Consider the following 22,166-nt stretch of genomic DNA (forward strand, 5'->3'; position numbering starts at 1 on the left):
GTGTGCCCAACAGAAAGCCCATTGGCAGCATTCACTGACCATTTAACTCTGCAGGACAGTGCACTAAACACAATGAAATGCCATAAAAGAAATGGGAAGTATGACCCTGAACCTTGTAGAAATTAAAAATGAAGGTTGCCACAGTGATCATTTTGGAATTTATGAAAATCCATCTTGTTTTTTTATTTTTTTATGTTATTATTATTATTATTATTATTATTTTACATGTTGATCCTAGTTCCCTCTCCCTCCCCCTTTCTTTTTACCTTCTCTCCACTCTCACATGCACCCTGACCACCCTCCCCTCCCATCCCCCTACCCCAATTCCACATGTAGGGCAATGCCTCATGCTTACTTACTTTAGTCAATCAAAGGGTAAATCTATTCCTAAGTATGTCAGCAATGAATGATTCCCCTTCCTTGGATTGCACTTTTATATTTATGTGTTATTCTACTCTAGAAAATTGAATCCATATTAAGTGAAAAAAAAAACTTTTCTCTGTTTCAAATCCCAGGTTTGGTTAAGATAATAGGAGTTTAGTGGTTAGGGAGATGGCTCAGTGGTTAAGAGCTAGCTATTCTTGCAGAAGATACTGATTTAATTCCCAGCACCTATACAACAGCTCATAACCTACTGTAAATCCAGTTTCAGGATCCCATGCCTTCCTCTGGCCTTGTGGTCAGCAGGTATGCATGAGTAACAAGGCACACATGCAGGCAGAACACACACATGCATGATATAAAAAAGAGATTTAAGATAATAGATGTTTAAATCTAATTATCTGGTTACGCAAGCTAACCAGCAAATGCATGTCCTTTTCCCATCTTCACTACAGATTATCATGTGATCTAGAGGAAATGGGAATCCTAGTAGTCTGATCTCATAGTTAATTATGCAAAATAAACTATAGTATATTTAATTGTTAGTTGTATTTTCTACTATACCCTTATAGCCAAATAATTTCTGGCAACTGTCAGTAATATTAATAAATTGGTTTTATTGTTTCTAAAATTTTTTGGAAAATGTAAAAGATGTTTAAGCTCATATGCTATTTCCACTGCTTTATTGGAATTATTGGCAAGTGATGACATTATAAGGTACACAAAGTTTGCCCCTACCCTCTCTTTTTCATTTTGATTTTTTTTCCTAAAACACAAAGACTTATCACACAAAAGAGAGACACTACTGTAGCAGGCACTCTCAGACTGCCAGCCCCAAAATCATGACATGGAGACTTACTGTTAGTTATGAATGACTGGTCTTAGTTTAGGCTTTTCCTACTAGCTCTTGTAACTTAAATTAACCTGTTTCTCTTCATCTACATATGCCTTGGGAATTTTTACCTTTCCTTCTGTATGTCCTACTTTTCATGCTTCCTATGTGTCTGACTGCTGGCTGGCCGGCCTTGGGCATCTCCCTTTTTTCTCCCCTAGTTCTTGTCTCTAGAGCCTAGTAGGAGCTCCTCCTACTTATTCTCATTGCTCATCAGCCCAACCTACCCCTCCTTTTCCTGGCTATTGGTTGTTCAACATTTTATTAGATCAATCAGGTGCTGTAGACAAGCAAAACAAGACATGGTCACATTGTTAAACAGATACAACATAAACACATGTAACTTAGTTAAAATAATATTACAGTGCATACACTTTTAGATACTTGGTTTATTTGCCTATATGTAAATATTGATGCATATAAATTTATTGGGGTTGCTATGTTACCTTGACAATATTATTTTTAAATTTTTGTTTCAAAGTAGTTGTTAAAAAGTAGATGTATGCATAGCAGAAAAAAAAAAGAAAAAGATAAAAAGAAAAGTCAATCAACTATATTTTTCTTTCTGTCTTTTTGATTCTTAGCACTTAGACATCTAGATTTGAGGGTTCTACCCACTGAGAACACTAGTTTAGCAAGTTAAGTTGGTTTATATAACTGAAAAATCAAAAAACTATAGTTGTCCTCTGTTCAACATCGGCTGTGTTGGAGCCAGGACCTCTCGTACATACCTAAATCCTTTATAGAGTATAAAATGACCCAGTGCTTTTCTATGATCTAGCACCTACTGTCCTGTGTACCTCAATTCATCTCTAAGTTGCTTACCCTTTTCATCACTGGAACAGTTACCTGATATAATCAATTTATAAAGAGAAAGGGTTTGGTTTGGCTCTCTGCTTGGTTACCATTATTACCTTATAGGTCTGAGGCCAGGCAGCCCACTGTGGTGAATGTATAGCAAAGTATTCACCTCATGGCCAAATGTAAAATAGAATGAGCTGATTACTCACTTTCTTTTTAAACTCATGACTTCAGTGACATAAAAACCATCACATTTTTAAAGGTTTACTAAAACTGTCATACTATATTGCTTAGGAAGTTATAAAAATATGTATTTTTCATATTTATTTATTTATTGAAACATAATTTTAACACCAATTTTTAGAATCTTCACATTGAAGAACTATGGAGTACTAGGCCAACAGTGTTTAGTTATTCCCAGACAAACAGTGTAACAGTAGACTTCTCTGTGGGGTACCTTTCAATCTAGTTCTCTATCATATCTCACTCTCCTGTGAAGAAGCAGAGAACATCGGACTGAAGCACTAATAGTCCTTCTGATGTTGAGATCCTGCTCTACAACCTTGGAGTATAATGTCTTGTATTGAATTATTGGACCTTCCCCACTCTTGGTTATTATCACAATAATTAGGTAGCATGGGGATTTAAAACACTTGTATGTAAAGCACTTAGGAATTTTCTTAGCACTTGTATGATACTCAATGAGTCAGCAATTGTATTATTATCACTAGCTTTCAGGATATGGCACAGACACCATGGATGCCATAAATACAGATGGAATGAGATAAGCAAGCTGCTTGACTTGACTTCACATGACATTGATAGCTGTCCTTCAGTTTGGCAATTTCTTGAACTTAGCAGATCTCTTTCCTGATCTCAGGATGATAACATATTGTTCTTATGCACATGATTTACTCTCTCTGAGACTAAAATGAAACTTTGCTTTTTATATGTACTTGCAACATGTTGAGCAAGGTTTTTAATGGATAATAAACTATATATAAGTTTTATGTGTGGCACAGAGTAGACACTTTCATGCCCAATTCAATGTTTATCTCAGGAGGAGTTTAAGATGAGAAAAAGACTACATGATTTATAACTGTGACAGAAGGTAGGTCCACTGATTTGTGACCTGGAGTAGAAACTTAAAGGACTGTTTCTTAGCACTTATTTTATGAGTATTCCTACCTTTATTTTATTTTCAAATTTCAACTTTACTACTCTCACAAATGTCAGTTCCTTTCTTGCCTGGTGGTTGTGAGATACTCACTGCCAGTTACCCATCTATGATTATAAAATAATTTCATTTTCTGTTTAATAAATATGAATGGATCAGATGAGGTTTCACAATTTGGAAAGAACAGTGAACAGAACAGGCAAATTTCTATCTCCATAGATTTTCTACCTAATAGAACATACACTAAATAATCATTTAGCTTAAATATTAGCTAGTAATGCCATGTAAAATGGTGTCATGCAATAAAATAAACAATACTAAGAAATATGAATGACAGAGCAAAGTACATTTATTTCAGTATTTTGGGATGCAGCACCAAAGAAAGTCATTGACATTCATAAAGAACTGACTTAATTCAGCAAATGAAAGCAATGTAGAAAGTCAGCAGATTATTCTAATCAAACAACCTGATGTTCTCATTGTAGTGAAATTTAAAGAAACACAGAAATGTGAAAATATTATTTCACATAAAACCTTTTTACCCTTTTTTGTATTATTGTATATTTTTATTCCAAGAACTTTTAAATTTATGTCTAATTTACTCATCTACACACATTCACACACACACACACACACACACACACACACACACACACACACACATATATATATATATATATATAAATTATAAAGATAGAATTTTGTATGTGTGTATTTGGGGCATGGGTGGGGGGGGTGTGTTTCTGTAGGAGTGAGCATCCATGTGTGTTTGTATATGTGCAAGTGAAAGCCAGAGGTTAATATCAAGTCATTTACTAATTTACCTCTTCATCTCATTAAATTTTCTGCATTATTTCTTTTTATTAAATTTAGCTATCCATATAATTATAATTTTTTTGAACATAGTTACTAAGAGTTTCTATTTCAATACACAAATATATAGTCTTTAACATAATTGTCTCCCTTATTCAACCTTTTTGGTTGTTTTTATTTTTGCTCTGAATACAAGTTTTTGTAATAAAATCAGTAATTTTATTGAAATCTATTAATAGTTTTGAAAGTTTCTTGGAATTGGTATCTGGTAATACAATTAATTTTAGTGTTAAATATTAAAATAACATAAACTCCCTTTTATTAGAATTAAAGCACATTAAGCCTAAAAGAAAATATTTGAAAAACCTCTTGAACAAAATCTACTTATATATACTTCCATATTCATTGACATTTTAAAATAATTCTTCAAGGGCCTATAAGATGCCTCAGCTAACAGAGGCATTTGTCATTTGTCACAATGCCTGAAAAATCCCAGGACCCACCTAATGGAAGAAGAGAACTCGTTGGACACTTCCTATGACACATGTGCATGCCCACAAGTACACACATGTGTGCATGCTCCCCCCACATGCACATGTAAGAAAACCAAAATAAAATATTCAAAACAGAGCAGGGAGAAATAAGTCTTTATGGTTTAAAAGACAGTTTCAGTTAAAATGATCTCCCAGAGATTCAGGGACATTAAGACTACTAAAATTTGTTACTCAGGTTTTAGGAAAATTGTTCTTGGTTTCTTTACAATTAAATAACAGTAAATACTTCTGCGAGATGATATTTAACAATGATGGACCTCCCAACTCTATACTTACAGCATCATTTTGTGCTGGGTCTCCACATTTCAGCAATCTTCTCTGATCCAAGGCTCACTCTAGCCTTCCTATCTCCTACACAAGCCCCCTCAGCCCAGCCAAGGAGTGCCATCAATAAGCTACACAGTTTTATTAGTTTATCTGACAAATGCTGATCTCCCCTGTTGGCTTTAATTTGCTACTCCGTTATTGTGGCTGCTCCCATTCATCATCTGGTGACCTTTCCTCCTCTGTATTCCAGAACTTGTGTAGAATTAATACTTCCATGTTCTTACCTTAGAGAATTAATTACTGACAATTTTTATTTTTGATAAGTATGGAGTTGATTAATGCCTGTAATGCAATCATATAGTTACAGCCAAAGTGAGTCACTAGAAACCTCATAGTAAATGTTGTTTCCTTGTCTTCTCTTGACTTGGAGGCCAATTTGAGAAGGCAATTTAACCCTGTGCTATAAGCATGATATTGTGGTGATGTATCTTTTTTTCTTAGATGCTGAAACAGAAATGTAATGAGCTTCATTTAGAAATAATCCGTGAAACAAGGCTTTTGCATTCAGTGCAGTGAAAATGTTGCCTTTAAAAATGTATTTCTAAATATAATCTGTTGACACAAAAACAAAGAAAATTGCCATTTCTCATGTAAAGAGAACCATAGCTTATCATCCTCCTCCAATGGTGAGGACTAAAATAATGGAAGAACAAAAAGTCACTGGAAAAAGGCATCTGATTTTAAATTATTCAATGTTTTCTAAAAATAAAAACAGTAAGAGACCTTCACTGAAAATGCTACTGTCCTAAAATCTATTAAAACCTCACCAATCTCATCCATTTATACACCTAACCCCCAACACCTATACCCACACACATCTACTAATACATAGCCTAACTCATACAAACAACTACCCACACACTCACCTATACTCACACACACACCTCCTCACACCTACATGCATACTCATCTACTGCCACTCACAACTACCTGCACACTCACCATCTCCTCCACTCTTACTTGCACACCTATCCACATACTCGCCTTATACACCTACCTTCATAACCTACCCCCATTTACATATACACACATCTACCCACACACACCTAACCCTCTCACACCTTCCTATTCATATCCACCTACAGACACCTATTTCCCCTCACACTTATCCAATTCTCATCTATACCATGATAATTAGAGCAAGGTTCCTCTTTTAATATTCTTCTCATCTTAGGCATTTTATCTATTCTTCATTTAATATATCTCCTGGGACTATCCTTCCCAGTCTGCTGGTTGGTTATTTCTCAATTAACATAAAACTAACTGGGACAATGCAAGGGATATTGTCCCAGTTAGTTTTATGTCAGTTTGATACAAGGGAGAGTCTTCTAGATGATAAAACCTCAATTGAGAAAATAACCAACCAGATTGTCCCATGGTGCATTTTCTTGATTTGTGACCGATATGGAGGTCCATCTCATTGTGGGTGGTACCACCCCTGGGATGGTGGTCATGGGTGCTATTAGAAAGCCATCTAGGTAAGCAACAAGGAACAAGCCAATAAACAGTACCCTTCTATGGTCTCTATATCTGCTTCCAGGTTCCTTCCCAGCTTGAGTTCTTGCTTGGCTTCAGTGACCTGACATTGATATATAGCATAAGATTGTTCCTAATTTATATTTTTTAAAAAAGCTTTTAAAAAGAAACAAAAAATAAAATAAAATCTAAACAGTTTCATGCAGTTAAGTCCTACCTCAAAAACCAAAATAATCAGAACTTAAGCATACACTTGGAGAAATCCATGATTTTTTTGTGCTGAGTATATTGGCTGTGGCCTGAAAGCTCAGTATTTCTCAATACTTGGGAAACTTAATCAGGGGGAGTCTAACTTTATAGCATGGGATACCCAGGAAGTTCAAAGCCACTTTGGGCTTCTTTGTGTTATTTACTAAAGCTTTTCTATGTTCTGTGATATATCAGATTGTACCTGCTTTGCTGGTGAATGGTCACTGTATCTTAGCATTTTTTTTTAATTGAAACTATAGAAATGTTTTAATCCATTATCTAAGACACTTGGGTTAATTTTATTGTCAGTGTCCTAACCAAAGTCGAAAATGGGTTCCTTCTTTGGAGCATAAAATGCTTTACTGCTATTTCTTCTGCCTTCCTTCCTTCCCTCCCTCTGTCCCTTCCTCCCTCCCTTCCCACATTCTTTCCTCCCTTCTCTCCCTCTGTCCCTCCCTTCCTCCATCCCTTCCTTCCTTCCTGGCTGTGGTCTGTGTGTGATAGGTGCATAAGCTCACCAAAGGCAGGAATTGCTAAGATAAAAATACAAATTAAACCAATTTCACTAGAGAATCTTGTAAATTTAACCAACTTCATATGTACAAGCTATGCGAATTGCTTAGTTACTTGAATTTATCACCTCTACTGAGTCTCATGAAAATAACAACTGCCTTCCATGATGATAGATTTCTGAATCTTGTCTTTCTCTGGTAGATGGTTGAAGGCTTGAGTTCTATGGTAGAATGGGGTGTTCCATAGAGAAGAGTAACATCAGTACTGATGACTCAGTAGAGTTGAATAACTTATTTGTGGCATAACTAACCATTTTGGCTCACAATTAGAAATCTTGTTCTGATTGTTTAAGGATTTAATGTTTCAGTAGGAGCCAGAGACACATGAATTCTTGAATTAGACAAAAATATCTACAACTGATAAGTTTTAGCTACTATTGAACACTTTTTAAAAATTCATTCATCCATTAATTAATATATCATCATTTTATGAAAAACATGCTTCTTTAACAGTAAAATTCTTATTGTCTAAACCCATTATCAGTACTATTGTTGTCAGATATTGTAAAACACTAATACTTCTAAATGCACAAATGTTATTTAATATACAATAAAATATTTTCCCACCTAGACCATAATTTCTGCCTGGTCTCTGGCATAGCTGTTGTATGTTTCCTTTTTGTTTGTGTTTTATTTTGTTTCAGCCTGACTTCAAATTTTAATCTTCAAATTTTTTATGTGAATTATTTTAGTGAGCTTTATTATATAATTTACTTATATATACATTGTTTCTGTTATTCTTCTTGCTGCTCTATCCTTTCTAATCTCCCCACCACTGGCTTCTAGTCCACTTTCATTGCATACAAATAAATGATTAGTGTTTATAGAGTTATAGAAGCACACCAAATATTTTTATACAAGTATCCTTATATAAAGTGACAAGAAGTCACATGACATTTCCATTACATACACATGTACAAATAAATATACATAGAAATGCATACACACATAAAATATGACCCTTTACCAACAAATTATAATCCAGCAGCACTTTGTTTTAATTTCAGTTCATTGACTTAACTTTATTGTATGTATAATGAATGGAATCTTATAGTTCAGAATATACTAGGAACAAGTCAGGTTATTTTATTTCTTGTTTTTGAGTTATTTTGTGTATTTTTATTGTTTAAATTAAAATATAGTTGTATCATTTTGCCTCTTCATATTTCTCCCGCCATCCTTCCCATGTACTCCCTACACCTGCTCCCTCTTAAATTCATGGCATCTCTTTCTTAGTTGTTGTTACCGACAATTAAGGAAATGTAGCTTTATATTCACAAATTTGAGATGTAGTTGGATCTTAGGAAATTATGTCACACAGTCCTTTCCATGCTCTATGACAACTTCACACCTCACATTTTAAAATCAAACTCAAATGTTTTATTCCTTAACAGATGAGCTTGGGAGACATGTGTAAATTCCTGTAATTCTATGAGAAACATAATCTACCTTAAAATTAGATGACATCTTGTTGTTCAAGCAAAGCTCCATGTAATTGCCCAGTGGCAGTAATTATAGACTGCAATGTAGAAAATTAATATTTGCTAAGCAATGGAGATTTTCATGTTAAGCTGTCATAATATGAGTTTTTATTACAAGAAGATGTTGTAATTTAATGGGAAAACTTTGGACTTTGTGTTAAAGGGTCATACATTATATTTTTAATTTAGTAACAATCTTGCTACTGACTGAGCATAAGGTATTTAATTACACTTCTTTACCAACTATCAAAATATGAACACATTCAGGTTCCAAAGGACAATTTGAGTTATACATAAAACACATCAATTTATATTAAGATTACATGTAAAAATTAGAAAACAAAATAATCCACTTGTATTCAGACTTCCTTTTAGGGTTGTATAGTCTTTTTACACATGATTTTTCCCATTCCCTAAAATGGACAGAGTATTAGCAATGTTCTTGTTGGGCTGTTGAATAATAATTAATATAATACATGTAAATCACTAACAAATTGTTTTACACATAACAGCATTTAATAAATATTATTTCTGTGAGTAATACTTAAATCATGTAACTGATGATACTTGTTTCTGATGGCAAGGATAATTCTCAAAATGTGCCATGGGTTTTGATTATAGTTCTATGAAATTATTCTTGGGATAAAATAGAAGGATACAAATGGTTCATTTGGATATGTACAAAGTTTATATTAACATAAGTCACTCATGATTGATTTTTGAACAGCTATTACTCTGCAAATTCTCATGTGTTTCTCTATGGACTCTTAATAAAAATTTGAAAAATAGTGGACATAGTTTGAAATGATGCTATAAATTAGGTAGGCTATGTAAGAATGGGTACAATTTATCTGTGTAACCTTATTAAGGCTACTGATGGAATGCAATGGTATCTATGCATAAATACGTCATGTTGTAGAGAAAGTAAAACAAACCTAAAGGGAAGTATTTTAAATTTTAATATAGATTTATAAAGGTAAATAGAATGTTGGAAGCTAGCATAAGTTTTTATTCAAGCCTGGAACCACTTCTAAAACATTCTCTTTAGTTGATTTGTTTAAACAACATAAATGATCAAAACCTCCTATTTCCCAATTATTGTCTGCCATTCTCTAAACCATCCTCTGCCAGCTGGGAAACAGAAAGTGCCAGGCAAAAGCACCTGCTTTTGGGGCTAGGACACAATGGGAGTACATTCTGGGTCCACCAATCAAAGTTCTAAACAGTAAAAGAAATAAATTTTGAGACTAGATTTGACATCTGTTTGATATATAATATGAGAGAGGCAATTGAAAAAAAAATCATTATGGATTACATAGTTGGTAAAAGGTTTGATGGCTAGATGTTGGTGGTGCATGTCCTTAAACCCAGCACTTGGGAGGCAGAGACAGGCTGATCTTTTTGACTTCGAGGCCAGCCTGGTCTACAGAGCTAGTTCCATGACTGGCTCCAAAGCAGTACAGAGAAACCCTCTCTCAGAAAAATAAGGTTTGATGAAATTTAATGAGTGGACTATATTTGTGTTAGGGAACATTCTTTCTTTTAAAAAACACATGTGGAGACATCAGAGAATGGAGGAACATAATACATGAAACTTATTCTGAAATGCCTTTGGGAAACTATAACTGTTTGGCCTACTGCCTCAAACTTCTTATTGCCTAGTTCTATCTTAATTATTAACCCATTTGTATTAATCAGTGTATCTGTACATAGTCTTGACTTACTGGTGATGCCAGGACCTCTTGCCTCCTCAGCAACTACATGACGTCTCCTTGACTCCACTTACTACCTTTCTCTGTCCATGTTAGATTTTCTACCTGACTAAATCCTGCATGTACATTGAATGAAATATCTTTATTTATAAACTAATAAGAGAAACATATATTCACAGCATATAAACTGACCTAAACTCTTTGGTCTATTGCTCAGGCTATTTACTAACAAACTCTTACAATACAATATTTTTGTTTAGCCACATGGCTTTTCTCAGTAAGGCTTATTCATATTGCTTCCTCTGCATCTGGCTAGCAACTCACTCTCTGCCTTCCTCTTCCCAGAATTCTACTAGACTGGTAGTTCTGCCTATAATTTCTGCCTGGCTACTAGACAGTGTTTTATTAAGCCAATCCAAGTGACACATCTTTATAGTGTACAAGAGCATCAGGCCACATCATTCCCCCTTTTCTTCTTTTCTTCCCTGGTCTCTGAGGGAGCTGAAGACTAGATAGTATAGTTAAAGTTTTCCTTGTTTACCTGACTCAGTAATGAAACTCTCTAAAGATTTGTTAAGTGTAATAGGTCTGAAAGACATTAAAAGATAATTTGATAATACAATGCATACTAGAACAGAAAGTAAATTAGGTACAAGACTTTGAACTCATTTTGAAAGAACAGATAATGGAGTATTTTCTCAGAATTTGTCAAATACTAACTGACTAGACATTGTTGGTGTACTTATACATGTTGTATATAGTTTTTCTTATGTTAGGTATTACCTTTCCACTTTTAGACAAAAAGGGGGATATGTTGTGATATCATGCTTGTACAAATAAACTGTCTGAAGATCAGAGGATGGAATTTACTACTAGATATCCATTGAGGTCTGGAGATCTGCATGTACCAACAGCAAGGGGGATGGCTTGGCACAGACAGAAAGTGAGATGGCTGGGCAGAGAGAGGACATATGTGGGAAGAAACAGGAATTTCTTCTCTTATCCTCTGAGACAATAGGGCAGTAAAGGTGACTATGGCTTGTTCTTTCTTCTCTCTGGTATCTCAGCATTTTCCTCTCTGTCTGACTCATGGGTTTTATTATTTCGATCAATTAAGAATTCTGTTTATGCTTCACAGCTCACATACACTGTTCTTCAACCCACTTTGTGTCTTCCATCCCATGGCTTTTGTTTATGCCAATTTTCAGGCTATGAAGACTATTTAAAGTACATTTGAAAAATATAATACTATCATTGTTTAAGGCACAGATGTAGATAACCATCCATGCTCTCATAAACAGGATTATCTTCTGTGTCTGTGTTCCTAGACTTGATCTCTTTGACTTATTCTCTCACCGAGGACTCCCAAGTCCTCTTACATGGCATGAAGCATAGCATACTGTTTAAGATCTAAGAGTATGGAACACAGAGCTAGTGTATATGTGTTCAAACACTGACTTCAGCATTTCCTGTTTCATGACCAGAACACGATTGTTGTTAAGTTCCTTTGGTATTGAGCTATTCACCTATAAAATGGAGACTTTAAAAGTTACCCATACATACAGGTGAAGATTAAGTGAATTAATATTGTTAAATAAAACTACTTAAACTAATTTCTTACAGCATAAGGGTCTACTATGTCAATGTCAGTGTTATTTGTGTACATACATAAATATAGTTTTTTTGTAAATAGACATCCAAAATATATCAAATAAATATCAAAAATAAAATCAGGAAGCCTTTGAAGATGAGTTCATGGTTTTCTAAATGAATTCCTCTACACACTGGATATTTTTGGTAAACCAGTTTTCAGAAAATGGTAACTAATTAGTTGTTTATATATCTAATAATAAATAAAATTTAAAATAGGTTGCAAGCTGAGTGTTATGGGCACACACATATAGTCTTCACACACATATCTCTTTACATTTAGCAGGAGACAACCAGACTATTGTCAAATTTGAGATCAGCTAGGGCTAGAGTAAGACACTGTGCCCAGAACCAAACATTATAGTGGATACTTCAAGTAGATACCTTAGCTCACAGTAACAAAAGGCAATTCTAACAGAGTGGTTATATGCCTTGTGAATAAAATAATAGACATCAATGTGTTCCTGCATTTATGGAGATAGGCTTCATCAGGAAGTTCATGGGTAGGAGTCAGGAAGGTAATATTCTCTCCCCCACATTGCTAACAAGTCCATTTGAGCATTTACCTAGACCATGTTTATATTTTTCTAGGCATTTTTTTATTTTTAAATTTTTATATATACAATTAATACACATACATAAAATTAAATTACTTATCTTACTTTAATTATTTGCCTTTGGCAATATAAATACAGACATGGGAAGTTAGGAGTGCACAGCTGAGCACATACTTCCCCATGTATTGTAGTAGAACAACAATAAAGATTGCAGAGATATTGTGGTGCTCACTCAGCAATATACTGTAATCAGCGAAACAGCAATCAGCACTGATTATTACATCCTTCGTGTATACATCCTCTACATGGCGGAATCAGTTTTTTGTAACCATAGTTCCCCTTCCCCCTGTTTTTCTGATCTCATATACTCACTGTGATTGCTGTAAAATACTGAAGTACTACATTTCCCAGAAGGCATTCTGCTCATTCTGCCCACCACTCTTCTGCACAAACACAACCTCTTGTTTTCAAGATCAAGTTAATATGCAACTTTTTTCCTTTATCAGATTTTTTTCTGAGCATAGTTTAAAATGTCCGGATTTTGTTTCTATAGTTCTAAGATCAGACCTCTGTTTTTCTATTGCAACAACTACTTGTTTACCCATCTGCTTCTCAGTGACTGAGATCTACTTCAATTCGTCTGTCAGCTCATTGCATCCAGTACATTTAATAAACATTTAATAAACACTTTTACAGGAAGTGTTTGGATAAACAATCATTATTCTCATCGATGATTAATAGTTTTGCTATGTAAATTTTCTGTAGATTCAATAACTGTCTTTACATAAACTAAATGTCTGAATTTTCATTTAAATAGCATGTTCATATAACATGGTCAAAGATGCCCATTTTTATCTTTGAGGACATTTTCTTCCTTTATTTAAAATCTTCTTCAAATTACTTTGGGGTTAATTCCCTGTGTCAAATGTCCTTATGTTATCAGAAAGTATTTGTATTTCCCCAACAATCCTTTGTGCTGGGTTATCATCTTTTTTCTCATTTCATGAGTATAGCCATTCATCCATTTATCCATTCATCCATCCATTTAACAAGCAGTGCATTCTTATAGTTAACAATTGCTACTTAAGCATCATTGTCTACTAGATGGTGATCTCAGAACTGAAGACACAAAGCTGTAAATAAAAAGACTTGCCCTCACAAGGCACACAGTCCACAGTAGGCAGGGAGGCCATAGCCAGCAAAAGAGAGCATTGAGGTAATCGCTAACAGAACTGTGTAATGATCAGTGTGTGAGATCAAGGCAGCAAAGCAGGGATTCTTTGACAGTTTGTAAAGAAAGATTTAAAAACACTGCAAATGTCATACCTCTAAGTATCTGTAGATACCCTCCTACCACCTCAGTTCATCCTTCCGTGGACTCCAGCAAAGGAACAGCATCTGCGTCCCACCCTCTCCACAGTATCTCCCAGTATGTCAGTGATCCTCAGAAAGCACTTTATTTGAAAGCTAGAGAGCCCTTTCCCCTTCAGGCATCCCGAAGGGTGATGCAAACATGGGAGCTGAGCCTATCAGTGCTGGTATCAAGCAGCTGAGAAAGTTGTAGCCCATGAGTCATGGCTCTTTTCATGTTGTTTCCAGCTCTGTAGGAGGAGAGGCCTATGGCTGGTAGCACCAACCATGTAGCACCTAGGATGATCACTTGGGGAAAGAACGCTTCCGGAGCCACTAGGAGAGGTACACAGTCCTCCCACCTTCCCAAAGTGTGCACATCGCCAGTGCCACCACCAGGGCATGCCTCAAAATAGTGTGAGAGCCAAAAACCCACATTCTCAAAAAAGGGACAAATAAATTAAGCTCTGCCACCCACTCCCCTTATGTGCAGCTCAGGGAAATCAAATGAAATAAACAAGCAAATTAGCAGCTGGTACATGAGCTTCAGATCACGAATATTTTTCAAAGCCTCTGCCAACCAGTTAGTTCTTCCTGAATCAAATTTGTTCTTGTTGGGAAAGTAATAATTAACCATTATACTACTAAGATTAATGTCTAATATCTAGCGAAAGCTTATAGTGTGCCAAATATCATGCTTAGTTTATAGACACAGCCTCCTTAATTACCAAATTCACCATATACCTTTTTTCTTTCTTATTTTATTTGTTTGTTTGTTGTTTTGTTTTTCTGAGATATGGTCTCTTTACATTGCTCTAACTGGCCTGAAACTCACTATGTAGGCCAAGCTGGCCTCAAATTCACAGAGATTGACCTGCTTCTGAGTACTATGATTAAAGGCGTCCAAATTCCCAAATATTGTGTATAAATGTTTGTTTTCATTTAATTGTACTTTGTTACATTAAAAAAAAGATACAATAATCATGTAGGATGTCACATGTAAAAAAATAAATAAAACCAACTTTAAATTAGTCAAAAAAAAAAAAAAAAAGAAGGCGTTCATTACCACCACCAGCCACAATGTATTTCTATAATTCAGGCTTTACCAGCAAATAGCCTGATACTTAGAGAGTCAAACTAGTTTTTCAGAGTTCATATGTGGTAAGTAGAAGAAAGGTCATGTGTCTGCTAGTATCTTACGTATTTAGCTCTAAAAATTCTTTCATTAAATTAAAGGAACATATTAATGTAAGATTGTGATGTTTTTGCAAGCTAACAAAAGAGCCCTCTAGATCCAGGGTCTTTCTGCTTTGCTCTGTAATTTTAGGAAATAATTAAACAAAACACAAACAAAAATGTGGGAGTTTGAAGTTAATTAATGTTAAATGTATAGGAAAAAATAATTATTCATGCTGTTCCACTGTTTGTTTAGCTTTATATATGTGCTTTTATAACTGATACTTTTCTGAAAAATAAATTAACTTAAAGCCAGTTAGCACAACCTCAAAGGACTTTTTCACTCTTTAGTGGCAAATACACTCATTATATGTACTTAATGTCCAGAAGATACCTCCAGAAGATACCTAGTGAAGAAAGCTCAAATTCTGTAAACAAGTAAGTCACAAAATGGATAGTGTGCACTTGCTGCTTTACCTAGCAAGGGGTGATGGCAGCACGAACGTTTCATATGCTTCTTCTTCCCTCTATGTATGTCACAGACATGGCATTTACTACCAAAGCATTGGCAGGAAATGCCCTCACCTCTGCTAGGATCCATTTTAGTAGTGTAACTGTGTCTCTGCTTCCCCACTGTTGCAAACTCCACATAGCAACAAGAAGAATCTTGTCATTTGGAAGTCCATAATATGTCCCTCCCATTCTGAAAGTATCTCAGGGCCTTTCTTTGTACTTAGCATAAACTTAAAAATATCAATCATGGTATTATGAAGTGTCTATTCATTCCATTGTCTCACACATCTTGTACTCTCCCTTAAAGCACTGATCACCAACAGTTCCTCAGTCTCTATATCTTCACATGGCTTTCTCAATATGAAACCCTCCTGTCATCTTCTTTTAGAGATATCTCTAATAAATATTTTCCATCATTTTCTTTTTCATTCAGTGCATTAATGAAATGATTTTGTTTTTATAATTTTTGTAAAAACAAAATTATCTTGAAAACCCAATATAATTGGTCTGTTTCAGTCACATAAACATGCTACATATTCCCTTTATTCTTGAAAAAAATCTAATTTTTTCATACCCGTTGACACTATCCAGTTCTTGAGTTCAACAAACGAGGCATTTCCTTGTACCATTTAAATAGCTCTAAGAGTTCAATTTCAGGAAAGCGACAAGCATAGTTTTTTTTTTTTTTTTGATAAAGTTAATAACACTTGAAGAAAAAAAGGAAAGTCACAAACCTCTCTTGTAGTTTTCACTAAAGAATAGCGTCCCATTGGTACCTTGATTCCTAAGACCCTGATAGTTCCAAAAGCTCAGGAATGACCTAAAACAGCTAAGGAGCAAATTACCAAAGGACGGTACAAGGTAATACCATATGAACCCTTGGAAGAGAGCATAGAACTTGCATGTTCTCTTATACAATGGAAGGCATTGCAAACAACAAACTGAGATTTAATACTTTAGCTGAAGTTGTACCTCAGTGAAAGGTTTCTGACATTCTTTACCAGAGAACACATGTGTAGAGTGTCCAGGGGTCTTCTCATGAGATATTGAGGTTCATATGGTATCAAAGTTAAAACAAATTTTCTTAGCAAGTGTATACTCCACAGTGGTTAGATCCCTAACTTGAGACCTATGAACAAAAAAAAGACCACCATTTTCCTTTAGATTCAAACCCTGGCCAATAGTATAGGATGTGTTTGGCAAGCCTTGAGCTAGGGAGAACATTTTGAAAAGCAGAAAAGATAGTGATAACAGAAGATCTCTGTATGTATATATAGATGTGTGGTGTGTGTGTGTGAATGTTTGTATGTATGTACATATATATGTATGTATATATAAAAATATATGTGTGTATTATGTATAGATGTATGTGTGTGCACATGTGTGTTTGTATGTATATGTAATATTCATGAAGGATATATATGTTAGAATGGGGGCTAGTAGGATTGAATGTAGGGTTTCCTAACTACCAGGCAAGTGCAGTGTAAGGAGGATGGGTTTTTCCTCCCGCCGCCAGTTTTGTCCCGCCACCGCACCAGCCCCAAATAATACACAGAGACTCTGTATTAGATATTATACTGTTGGCTAGTTACTACTTTCTTATCGGCTAGCTCTGTCTTAAGTATTAACCCATTTGTGTTACTCTATGTATTTTCATGTGGTCTTCTTACCGGGAGCTGGCTGCAGCATACAGCTCTCTCCAGACTCTCCATCTTTTCCCCTCCTTCCTACTTCCTCTTCCTCCTTGTCTCCTAGCCCCTCCTATCTTCCTTTCCTATTGGCCAACAGTGCTTTATTTATTAACCAGTATGAGAAACATATACAGAATGACATCTCCCATCATCTCCTCTTTTCTGTCTAAATAAAAAGAAGGGTTTTAACCTTAACATAGCAAAATATATCACATAACAGTCATTAAATAAGAATCACAGTTAACACTATTTAGTCCATTAACATTTAGCAAGATTTGGAGAAAATATTTCATCATCTATTTTATCTTTGTGTGTCTAAAGTCTAAGTAACTTATCTTTAATGCTAACTAATGAAAACTATAACCATAACTATCTGTCTTCAAATCCTTCAAAGACCACAAAAGGATAATATATAAGCTCTAGAAATGACAGAGACATCTTGCCTTTTCAGTCACCCGATGTTCTTCTGTAATCTTTCATCTTCAGCCCATAGGCCGTAGTGTGTTTGACAGACTCTCCAGTAAAGCAGGAAATTTTAAACTGTCTTCTTGTATTGGCAGTTTGTCAGTCACTTTTCTCTGTGTCCTGCATACTGTCTCGCAGACTCTTCCATGAAGCAGCAACTCTGTAGCAATGTCCATCTTGAATCAGGAGTCACTTTCCTGTGGGTCCTGCATGTCCAGTTTATACATCACAAAGTCAAACAGTCCAGACAAGAGGGGTATCTTGTCCAAATGGCTAGTCTTGCCATATTGGAGGCAAACTCCATAACGAGTGTCTTTAATGTCCATCTTCCTTTCTGGTGCAGGTGGTATTGCCAAGAGCAATTATGTCTCACTGTCAAGAAAAACCCTAAGCCATTTTAAATGCCATATTCTGTAGGTCTTTGAAAGGTTTGAAGAATGCTTATCTATCTCAAATACATCTCTGTGTATCTTGAAAAACCTAACTAACTTAACTCTAAGCTTTGACTATCATAGGTAATTATCTATAATCTGTACTAAGTTATACACTACATTTCTAACTGAGCTATATAAACACAATACCTAAGCAAAAGGAGAAATATAAACATCACAAAATTGAGACTTCTTATTGATGGGCCTTAGCTTAGGCTATTTCTAACTACCTCTTACACCTTAAATTAACCCATTTCTATTAGTCCATATGCTGGCAAAGGGCTTGAGGTTTTACTTCTCCTACATGTCCTGCTACCTCTGTATCCAGTTGGTGAGTCCTCCTTTCTTCTTCCCAAAGCACCCTCTATCCAGAAGTCCTTCCTATACCTCCTGCCTAGCTATTGACCATTTAGCTTTGTATTAAACCAACAACAGTGACATATATTTATACAGTGTAATCAATGTCATGTAACAGCTAAGCTTTTTCTGCTGGTTTTGGTCCTTTTATTTATATTTTTTGCTCTTCAAAACTTCTCAGAGCCCTCTTTGCTCCTCAAAACTTCAGTTCTCTGGAAGATCTCCTCAAAAAAAAATGCTGAATGCATTGGATTAGATAAAATCTTAGGTTTCAGATATTCACATTTCTTATGGTGTCCCTCTACTGACTTACTCCTCAGTTATATAATCGAGCCTTTTTCTATGGTTCAATATCATTTCTGCCCTCAAACAATATATTATATTAATACTATGAAACAAATATACCAAACCTGGAGAAGCAGCACACGGTGTTATAAAAATAGAAAATTCTACCATTGGTTTTTTTTTTTTTTAGGAAAATTTAGTGGAGTGAAAATAAAAATTTAAATAAAAATTTAAATAATCTGAAGACATGGATAAATAACAAAGAATGGGCATTTGAAGATAATGTAAAAGTAATGTATAGAAAATACTAATTTATTCATGAGAAAATATTTCTTATCATGCCTACATATTCCAAACATCAATACATATAAGTCAATGCCAACAAATACCCTTTATTCTAACACTTTATTCTAACAAGAGACCTCAATATATTTAAAAATGTGATTTATGCTGTTAGAGTTAGAACAAATACAAGGTAAAAGAGAAATATATATATATATATATATATAGAGAGAGAGAGAGAGAGCGAGAGAGAGAGAGAGAGAGAAAGAAAGAAAGAAAGAAAGAAAGAGAAAGAGAGAGAGAGAGACCCCAGCAATAAAAGAAATAAAACACATTCTGTTTAAAAAACAAAATAGGACACCAGCCAGGCAGTGGTGTCACACATCTTTAGTCCTAGCACACGAGTGGCAGAGGCAGGCAGATTTCTGTGAGTACAAGGTCAGTCAAATCTACAGAGTAAGTGCCAGAACATAGTGCAAAGCTACACAAAGAAACCCTGTATCAAAAAGTTAAAAATCAAAGAAAAGAAAGGGACCCCAAAATGTCAACAGGTCATTAATTTAAGTTCTTAGAAATAAGCACAGGAAACAACTGATGGAGTCATTGGATCATCTGGAGGTCATCTTTCATGAATATTTTATATATGGCCACATTCAAATCCATTGCTGTTTTGACAACACCTCTGTGCTTTTCTTTAGTGTTCCAGATAGATGGAAAACATTTGAAAATATGACATCAAGATGACTTGGATACATGGTAATGCCATTGAGTCAGTTATATCTCTAATAGTAAATCTCTAGTAGTATATCTCTAGTAGTAAATGCATGTTGTGTGCTACCCATTTTCTTGATACATACTTACATACATACATACATATATATATATATGTATATATATATGTATACATATATATACATATATATATATATAATTCTGAAAGGACTGAGTTTTTTTTTATTTATCTTTGGCAAGATGAGGAATTTCAATAGGTCATCCCAGAGCCCAGGTTTCTGCAGTGACTTTTCTGTCTTATAGCTGCAAGATGTCTAAGTTCCTCGTTCCTCTAGTAGTTTCTCATCCACCACCAAATGATCCTTGATCCTTCTCTAATCTGCTTCAGGTAATAATTTCAAAAACTTATGCTTATTCCCTTATGTAACAATAGGCATACCACCTACACACTCATTGCATTACGAGAATTAAATAAAAACAATGTGATCTTTAGTATAGCTATGTTCAAGGGTCCTTTTTAATGAATTGCATTCAAATGCACAAGCTCCTGAACCAAACTGCAAACTCTGAAAATGAGCTCTTCTATTTATTTTAATTTCTTCTGAGCACAGATAGTATGACCCAACAAAAGACAAAGTAAAAGCAGTTATATGTACAACACAAGCTGATATTGCCACATACCAAAACACACTACAAAGGCCATGACCTGCCAGCAGGAAGAGAACTATACAAATTAATAAAGCATGCAGTTTTGCTAGGAAATTAGTTCTTTCAGTGTTTTAATATAATGTTCAAACCTGAATGTTCAGTTCTTAAAATATGAAGAAAATAAGTCCTTTAACTATTCAATGACCCATTGACAAAGCATTTCTACTATTATGAGTCCTATTTGCATATTCTTTATCTTATCAAGCAATTAATTGATTTATCAATATACAATCCAAGGGATTGCTATATACCATTAAGCATGTTTTTATTCACACACAATTAGTGATGTCACCATTATCCAGGTACTTAATTAAGAGTGAGATAAAGTCAGTGCTTGACTTTAAGATACATAAGTTCTAGTGAGGAAGGGAAAATAACTTCACATAGCAGCTAGTATAGAGGAAATGAGGTCTAAATAATTTTGGTTTCTAACTGAATTATGGCATCCTAGGTGCACACAACAAAAGTTACGTTCATCTGATATAATCTGGAAATAAGTAGCTCTCCTTTGTGGCTAGCATGTCTCTGAGATACTCACACCATGGTTTTTGGATTTCTGAATGCAAAATGCCTTCTTGAATCTGTAACTGTTTATAAAAAGGGAGCAACATGCATGTAGTCAACGCAAGCTGAATTTTTTATTGATTTTTATAATACAACCTTTAGGAAGACTTCAGTGTTCAATCTCAAGTCCCATACAAATCAGTGTTCTGATTAAATTTAAGAAAGCAGGCCAGACACAGACTCACCAGGGTAGAATATGATTACACTTGACATCTAGAATGATATTCAATGCAATTAGTTTCTGATTAATTAAAATCCATGGTTTGAAATGGGTATTTCTAAGATACAAGTCATTTAGTATTAAACAAATCATATTTACAAGGACGAGCTATAGGTCATATCTCACAGGAGACAGATAACTATCACTCATGGGAGAATGATCAGAATTTGGGACAAACTAAATCAAACTGTAATTTACTGCCTTTTTCTGGATAGTAAATGGTGGAAGTTTTTCAAATCCTGATTAAGAATTTTGTTTGATGAAAGATCAGATGGAGAAAAAGCACTTCTTTCCTGCTAGAGAGGCATGCTATTATTTTGTTGTACCTTCACATCTGGAAGTAAATGCTATTTTTGAAATAAAAAGCATTCAAAGTTAGCTTGCACACTGTCCTATGATAACTATGTTCCCTTTACTTATATGATATCATATTTGCACATCAGAATCTTAATAGCTCCATCCTGGAGATATTCAGGATTAAGATAGGAAACTATTAGGAAGCAGGGAGTCACTCAGTCTCAACTTCTGATGTTTAAATTGACAAAATTTCACTTTTTCAATGATGAATAAAGCAACATGAATTTAATAGAATAAAAACGACTCTCAGAATTCTTTAGCATTTATTTATTTAGTGTGTTTGTTTGTATACTCACATGTGTCTGTAACATAAAGAACAAATTATGGAAGCTGGTTGTCTCCTACTATGAGGATCCTGGGAATTGAACTTAGGACACAATTCTTGGAGGGAAG

At 34.8% G+C, this 22,166-nt stretch overlaps 1 protein-coding gene across 2 annotated transcripts in view; it reads right to left on the reverse strand.

The window, feature by feature from the left end:
* The window catches only part of Lingo2 (leucine rich repeat and Ig domain containing 2), a 486,815-nt gene that overhangs the window by 253,032 nt on the left and 211,617 nt on the right, over positions 1–22,166 (reverse strand). Inside the window, exon 1 of one of the 2 annotated variants that reach the window (XM_051187525.1) lies at positions 13,969–14,684. The exons of the other annotated variant lie outside the window; for it this stretch is intronic. The gene's annotated coding sequence lies outside the window, so the exon portion shown is untranslated. Of the gene's footprint in view, positions 1–13,968; positions 14,685–22,166 lie in introns of those variants that run through there. 2 annotated transcript variants of the gene reach the window in all.

Source organism: Phodopus roborovskii, unplaced genomic scaffold, assembly GCF_943737965.1.
Source record: "Phodopus roborovskii unplaced genomic scaffold, PHOROB, whole genome shotgun sequence".
Classification (NCBI taxonomy): Eukaryota; Metazoa; Chordata; class Mammalia; order Rodentia; family Cricetidae; genus Phodopus; species Phodopus roborovskii.